Genomic DNA, 8,966 nt, shown 5'->3' with positions numbered 1-8,966 from the left:
AGCTTTTTGAGGTGATGAAAATCACTGTTCATTCATTTTAGATTATTTAGTAATAATTATTAAATAATAATTGATTATTTAGTAATTAAAAAGTTATTTTTGTTTTTTTATCCTTTTTTTAACTACATTAAGTCAACCGGTAACCGCTGTGGCCTAATGTGATGCGGCGATGTCTAAGCACCACCCGTCAGCATTGTCAGACCGTCGGACACTTTCCCGTCGGGGTCCCTCTAGTCTCATTGAGGCATTACGACCTCCGCTTCTGGATGCCGTAATACCCCTCCCCAAGTTGACTACCGTTCCTACGTAATCTATGTTTAGATGTTCTAATCTTAACCCATCGGGTTGGTCTAGTGTTGAACGCGTCTTCCCAAATCAGCTGATTTCGAAGTCGAGAGTTCCAGCGTTCAAGACTAAGTAAATTCAGTTATTTTTATACGGTTTGAATATTAGATCGTGGATACCGGTGTTCTATAGTGGTTGGGTTTCAATTAACCACACATATCAGAAATGGTCGAACTGAGACTGTACAAGACTACACTTCATTTATACTCATACATATTACCCTCATTCATCCTCTGAAGAATTATCTAAACTGTAGTTACCGGAGGCTAAACAGGAAAAAGAAAGAAAGGTGTTTGTCGAGTAGTTCTCTTCGTGCGTTGGTTGTGTTAGCTTCGGTTGTGCTGTGTACACTTTTCTTTTGTTATCAATAAATCGTCGGGTTAAGCTCTTTATAAGATTCATAAGATCTTTATAAGATCACTCTTTATAAGATCATCGCAAATCAGCTGTTTCTTAGTTGAGAGTGTTCTAAGGTTCAAATCCTAATAAAGACAGTTACTTTTATTCGGATTGAATACTAAACAGTGGATACCGGTGTTCTTTGGTGGTTAGTTTTCAATTAACCACACATCTCAGGAATGATCAGCCTGAGACTGTACAAGACTACATTTCATTTATACTCATACATATTACCCTCATTCATCCTCTGAAGTAATATCTGAACGGTAAGATATTCTTATTTTACTTTTTTCAACGATAATAATTTAACTGTTATGAGATGAAGATGTCGCGAATAAACTGAATAAGGAAAACATAGTGCAAATGTTATTTAAAACATAGATGTTCAAATCTAGTACAGATAATAATTATGTGCGTATAATTTATTTAAAAATTTATCGCTGATTTGAACTCACATAGATCCAAGTTCAATTTATTACACCACCTCAGATACTAATTATTGTTTTCTGACGGTAACATATTACCTTAATCCATTATATTGTAGTACAACAGTCTATTAATTTTACAATAACTCTGAATCAGAAATTTTTATTAGTAAAATTGTTATTAATAATACAAAAAAGAAAGAATAAATAAACAATAAAACTTGATTTGAATAATTGTATAGTTTTCTTTAATAATATATTATTTTCTGATTATATATACATCATGAAATGAACTGAAAGCATTTTTTATAAATTCCACTAACTCTTTCTATCAACCTCTTACTCAGTAAATTATGCATGCCTATTTAATATAACACCTACGTAAATAGTAATAATTTATTTCTTCCTACATATTGTAAATCTTAGAATCATATTCATAGCTATATATATATATATATATATATATATATATATATATATATATATATATATGGAAATAATAGAGCATTATAAAACACAATTATATACGTGCACAGGTGAGGTATAGCCTATAATTTACTAGATCAAATATTACGTAATATTGTGTAGCAAACTTTTTCTTAAGTTTAATAAGGTAAATGAGAATAATTTGGTAAAAATGATAAAATAATTTCTTATAAAATGCATAACGTACTTTGTTTAGTGTTAAATTAAGCATCTAGATGTGTTATTTTTAATAAACGTAAAGATTATAGGGTATTAGAATACGGTCATTTATTCGAATTTATTAAAAATAAAAAAGTAATATTTACCATTGTATAAGCTATCAATTATTTTTCTGTTAACCCTTTGCCTGCATTACCAGAAAGAAGAATCTCCAGATAAAATGTCTTTGAAAATGTTTACTATGAAATTTAATTTACATTTTCTTAACTTTCACTGTGCTACGGTAAAATATTATGCTAATATAGTTATCTTGCTGTTATATGAATTAAAATTTCTTTCTGATAATTTCTGAGCTTTAACTTTTAATAGATAGATTTTATAAGAAAGCTACCTATTGTAATCGGTACCATGATTCAACTTCCGGAAAATTTCGACATATTATCGTGTTTCACATCCCCCAGACCCCAAAATCACTGTCAGCTCATAAGTTATACATATATATAATTTCACTTTATTGTGGACACGATAACTGTTGTAATTTTGCGCCAATCACTTTCAAATTGTTCCTTAAAAATAACTCGTCCCAAAATCTCGGTCGAGTTCATTAACGGCCAAAATCGAATCACGTGAGTGGAAATGGGGGGAATTTAAAAAAAAAGATATCGCTATAATTTTCTTATTAAGTAAAATAATTCGTTTTAAGTTCCTACTATTCTTTTGATAAGGGCCTAAAACTTATGTTAGTAAAGGTTTTAAACATAAAAATTAAACCAACCATTAACCCAGGGGGTGGAAAAAATGGGATTTTGAAGACAAAAAAAATTATACTTCCCTTAATTGGCACAGTATCGCATCAGTTTAAAGTGCTCGTTAGTCCTCTAAACATTACTTTTATCTCTCAAAAATTTTAATTTGACCAAAATTTTGCTGAAATTGTAAGATATGGGGCTTGTATGCTAAACAAGCAACTATTGTCCTATTGAGTAAATTTAAAGTCTTTCCTAATTTTAAGGTGAAAAACCTTTTTTATCCCCTACTTAGCACCGGTTAAATCTACTTCCCCCTTCCGGCGTGCCGAAAGGGATTGTTTTTAATATGATAAACTCACTACGTAAGAGTAAAGTTTGTGAAAAATATCACATCTGACTTGATCTGAAACAAAGGATCATAAAATTGAATGGTAAATCCGGTAAATATACAGGATGCCATGGAGTTGTCCATGGCAGTATTTAGTCTAAAAGGACTAAATAAAATTTTCTGAATATTTACCAATGAGAGCTACAAAATAAATAGATTTGGAAATGTTAGCTTTGAAAATTGCAAAATGGTGGAAATTAAAATCTTACTTTTCCGTGTAGATAGCGCTATAGCAGAGCGTTAAGCCGTAGAAGGGAAAATATTTTAATCGATCCAATTTTGCCGTTTACGGTTTTCATTAGATCTTGACGTTTTGAAGGAACCCAAAAATCGAAAAACACATCCCTAAATTTTCCGGATGTTAATGTTCGTTTGTACATGTGTTCGGTGTTGGCCTCTAAATCATGTTATTTCTCCAGAACAATTGGACCGATTTTGAGCAAATTAGGTCAGATTAGTTCTGTTTATTGATGCCATTTAATTTTTATTTTAAAAAGTCAAGGGGCTGAGGCTACAGAGCAAAGTAACCCTCAATATCTCGAGATTTCACCTAATTATGGCCATATTTTTCTTAAGCCCATTTGTTACAGATTAAAAAATAACAATATTTCCAAAGAAATTGTTGCAAAGTCACACTCCCACACAAAAAAATGATCTTAAACTACTTCTATTTTGTGACGTCACAGATGAGTGATAGAATTAAATAAATGAATAACATTTAAAGTATAAAAAAGTAACTCTGCTGGCTGGGCCACAAACTCGATCGCCCGGTTGACTCAGTAGCTAGTGCGTTAAGCTTCCTGATTAAACAAGTCTGCCGACCATACGAACAAAATTTGTTCTATGTAAGTTGTGAAATTGAATTAGTTAATTAGTGCCGACCGTCATCGCTGGTACCGCCACATCGCGCGAATTATATACGGTATGCGCGCACGCTTTACTTAGAATTATTGAATTAAACGAAAAAATATTATATTTAAATAAAATGATAAATATTTTAAATTAAGTTATGTGTGTAAGCCATGCATCAGAAAAATCCACATTTGTAGTACTTTCCCAGAACACGGCTTTAGCCGCATAACGGAAAGGGAATGTCCTACAACTGTGTTATCAGCTTTTTTTAATCATTAATACCTCCGTAAATATTAGTTTTATCTAATTATGTTTTCAAATAAATTGTCGAGTCTTTTATTATGAACAAAATAATACAGTTTTTATAGAAATAACTTAATAATACTTTTTTAAAAATGGCCCCGTTGGTATAATTATATAATTATAGTTATTACACCTAAAACCGCTTACCAGTAATTGAATTCGACGCGTTAAAGCGCTTTCAGAATTAAATTGCATTTTCAGGAACTCTCATTTGTTCTATTTATACCATTAATTAAAACTTCATATGTAAAATTAAAAAAAAATCGTGATATTTTGAGGCCACCAAATTGATAGGACGTTTTTATTTACATAATTGTTTAAAACATATGACGACCCACTGTTATTTTTTATGAAAATATCAAGATTTTTGTTAAATTTACATATGTAGTTATAATTAATGGTATAAATAGAACGAATATGAGAGCTCGTGAAGATGGAATTTAATTTCAAAAGCGAATGTGTTGAATTCAATTGTTGGTAAGCAGTTTTTTTGTACATTAACTATAGTTAATAAATAACTGAGATATGGCTGAAATTTATAAAGTGAATTTCAAAAATAAACAGTTATTAATTTGAATCATTAACTTATATACAGTGCATATATATATTTATATAAAATATGAGTAATGTTTGAATATACTTGTAGTTGAAGCTAGATTTCAGGGCATATCTACTATTAAGAAATTATATTTTAAAATTAATTTTCATTATTAAATTATAATTTTAAAATTTACTGAATTTAATTACATCCACAATTCTTAAAGGAAAAACCAAAAAGGATTATCAAGGATCAACCACATTGAATCTGATATTTTACTTCCGAAAAGGATACTATTACAAGCTTTTCTCAACATGTAGAATGTCATAAACCATCTGTTTCCTTCCAAGAACCTAATTTCTCTCTAGTACCCTCCTACTTCTCTTTCATTCAGCATTAATTACATCATGGCGATATTCCAATGGTTGTTTTTTAAACTAATTTTGCTTTCAGAATTAATGAAAACCGAATGATGTTAAAGAGAATAAAATCCATTACCATCTAGACATTTTAGTGACAAAAATTTTCATATTGTAATATTCGAACCGTTCATTTCAAAATTCATTATATTCCAAATACAAATAAAATAACTGTATCGAAGAGATTTAAGCCTTCCTTGTTTACCACCCATTAATTATAAAAATTTTAATTAAAATATGTAAAAATGGAACAGTGTTTTGTAAAAATTATTTATTTTCGTCTGGGGATGAGAATGCAATGGTGTCAAAGGGATTTACTTTCCTTTGATCTTTCGTACACCCAGCCCACTTCAATTAAAAAAAAAATATCGTGATACTGTATCCGTTCATAAAAAAAGACCTCTAACCAATAAAATACTACATTACATTATAGAGATTTGGCCCTCTGCTTTCCAAGCACTCTAAAATCAATCACATTATTGCGTTATTGAAACTGTTCATTTACTAAAGTGTTAAACTTTGAAGGCAAAAAAATATAAGTTTCCATCTCATATTTTAATGAAACATTTTTTTTTAATTACTGCACACAAATGGCACTTTGTAGAACATTTAAAGTAAAAAATATTGCAATTTGGAATAATTATTACAAAAAAAAAAAAATAGTTATCTAATTCTATACTTTTGTGCGCAAAAATCTATTTCAATATGAATCTATTTGGTGTTTGGCATTTTTTATTCTTGTATAAAACGGAAAATATTGTGTAGAGCTTCTATAAATATGTGCTGGTAGGACAAAAATTTTCATCATAGTGTTATAACCGGATGATGCCACTAGTTTTGAATACCGAGGTCTGACGTTTTTAAATTAAAGTTTTTCTCACTATTATGATTTTATTTTATTACTAATAGCCCCTTTTCAATTTTCTGGTTTAATAAATGTAAATCTATGCTACAAAAGGAAAGTCGAATAATCAGTAAAAAAAATGGGATATTGTTTTTTTTTCATTCCTCGACGTTACATGACTCAGGGACACCAAAATACTGAAAAAAATTTGGCGGAGGGAAATGTTCGTACGTACGTGTGTTTGAACTATAGACTGGGCAAACTGGTTTTGATGAAATTTTGTACAGAGATTTATGTATATGAGGGCAATTTGTTGGTAAATTTTGGGGTCAAATCTCAAAGGAATGGGGTAGATATTAGCGTTAATTTTTCAAACTTTTACAAACATAATCCAATTTTATATTAAGCTCAGTACATTCGTGCATCTTACTACAAAAAAAGAAAATTTTCCCAAAAATTCCCCCTTTTCCCATAAAATGAAAATATTTATATCTTTTAGTTATCGCACATTTTTTAACCAATTTTTTTTTATGACTTCCTAGGTGTAGTAGTAGTACAAGTGACCCAAAAATTTACTTTTGGGTGAATATTGTGGGTGAGTGAACAGATCAATGTTTTAAAACATCGATTTTTTGCAATTTTTTAAAACGTTTTTTGGTTTATTTTTATATATTATCATTATTTTTTCAATATATAAGAATATCTAATAACAGGAAAATATACATCTTTGTTGTCAGTTTTTAAATACGAAAAGAAACATAATTATTTTTTATATTTATGCCTACTTTCTTCTCGTAATTGCCTAAGCACAGCACACAATGTACTAGATGTCGTTATTTATATTTTCCTGAATATTGCCAGTAGTCGTTGTCAATTAGATGTCTTTGAGTTATATCTTTTTCAGTACGTTTTTAAGGGTATACATATAGCAGACTAATTGTGCAAATTATATTATTTATAATAAACATATATTTTCAAATATAAAAAACATGAAAATGTTAGATGAAAAAGAGAAAATTTATTATAAATTTTCCCTTTTTCCCCTTCTCGTCCTTTCTAGAAGATACACATAATATTAAAAAGCTACGAAGTGTAATTAATAAAGGAGTAAAATTTAAAAACTATGATTAGAGCAGCGTTTCTCGACCTGGAGGTGGCGGTGGTATGAAAGACAGACGCAAAATTAGCTTAAAATTTTATCCGTTAACAATAATGAAATAATTTTACGAGGGAAAAAATCAATTATTATAGAAATTTTACTTACAATTATGGGTATACATGTAAAGAAAATAAAATAATGAGATGGTTGCGTTCGTTTCTCGTTTAAAATTTTCTACATATACGGCTCTTTGTTTCACTCTGACAGAAACACTCAAAAGTAAGTTGTTTTCAACTGACAAAAGGCGATTACTACCATTAGTTTTTAGCGCCACCATAGATAAAAAACTCTTTTCAATGAAGTTAGACGTGGCAAAAGGGATTAAGACTTTCCCTTCGGCGCCTAAATTTCTATATTCAATCCGACTAACAAGCCAAAACATATCGAAATCTTCAGATGTAAATTGTCGTTGTAACGTTTTACCGGGATAAATTTCTGTGAGATGGTTGTGAGTTTCAGCGGTATCTTAGAAGCTGCAACTTTTTCACTAAATGGATTCAGTACCCATCTCTTCCAGAGAAATCATTTTTATCTTCCGGGATATGTTTCGCCACTTAATTTTTTTTTATGTTCGAACATGATGCTCTCAGAGCGAATATCGTGCAAGTAACCCAAACTACAAGGAGAATGTACACATTCAGTTGGAACTTGTAAATTGTTCATGTTTGTACACTTCACACAGCATCTTCATATACCCGTTGCTCTCAACACAGCTAAATAGTTTTAACTAGGTTTCATTGAATTGGGATTGGAGTGTCGGGAAATATTCATTATATACTTTTTGTTTTACTTTTGTAGGTCAAGCAGCTAAAAATATTATGACTCATTGGGATAGAGAAATACTACATTTAATTAAAAATAATAGTTTTATTTTCTACCACATATTGTAATAGCAGCAGAGTAGTTAGGTCATTTTATATTAATGACTGAGATTTTTTTTTTAGAGGGCGAACAGTGACTGAGATGATAAACACAAATCTTTACAGGGTTAACTTTAAAAATAAAACGTATTAAACGCGGAGGAAAGAAAAATAAAGCAATATAAAGAAAAAATATTTTTTATAAATTATTATATTCTACTGCAAGATGCAATTTGTTAATCATGTGTATTAATTTTGTCTAACACATTTTTTTCTAGTTAATATTATTGAATCATTACAGTATTTTAAATACTCCTATGATAAAGAATACTAGCAATTCTTCTCTACAACACTTGATTTGTACGTATTGATTTTTTCTTTTTTTTAACTTACAGAGAGTAAAAAAGTACTTTTGCCATCTTTACTCCTAAAACAAATACTTCTGTTTTAAAATGAAACTTTTGTCATCTAAATGGCATCAAAACTTTATAAGTATAAGAAAGACTTGTTCATTAAAACGCCAAAATGAGCTTAATTAAAACATTAAACGGAGAAAACGGTTTTTCATTTTCATGCAATTACTTCATCAAGTCTAAACAAACTTTTTCAGCTAACTTTTCATCCATTTAACTATTTCACTTTAAGTTAGTTAAAAGTTTATTCATACTTTCTTATTTTTATGACTCTTATCATAAGAATTTTTAAATTTATTAAGTATTTTCTACAGCGTAACTAAATTAACAGTTTTCTTCATTAAATTTTACATTATAAATTTTTCAAAATCATTTAAAGCCTTATTTTAATCAGCCATATTTAATGACCAAGTTATATAGAAATAAGATATTTGCAATATGTTGAATAAAATAATTCTATTATAGACAATAATCTTACAGATTGTAGTCGTATAATTTTTACAGTAAAGTAATATTTATGGTTATTTAAAAAAATTATGGATAATTTAAATTAATTAATTCAATTAATTATTGATTCATTGTTGTGGTAAAATTGATTATAAAGTTTATTTACAAAAATTCCAATCC

This window comes from Lycorma delicatula, chromosome 1, assembly GCF_047948215.1.
Source record: "Lycorma delicatula isolate Av1 chromosome 1, ASM4794821v1, whole genome shotgun sequence".
NCBI lineage: Eukaryota > Metazoa > Arthropoda > Insecta > Hemiptera > Fulgoridae > Lycorma > Lycorma delicatula.
Note: the sequence above shows the minus strand (reverse complement) of the source record.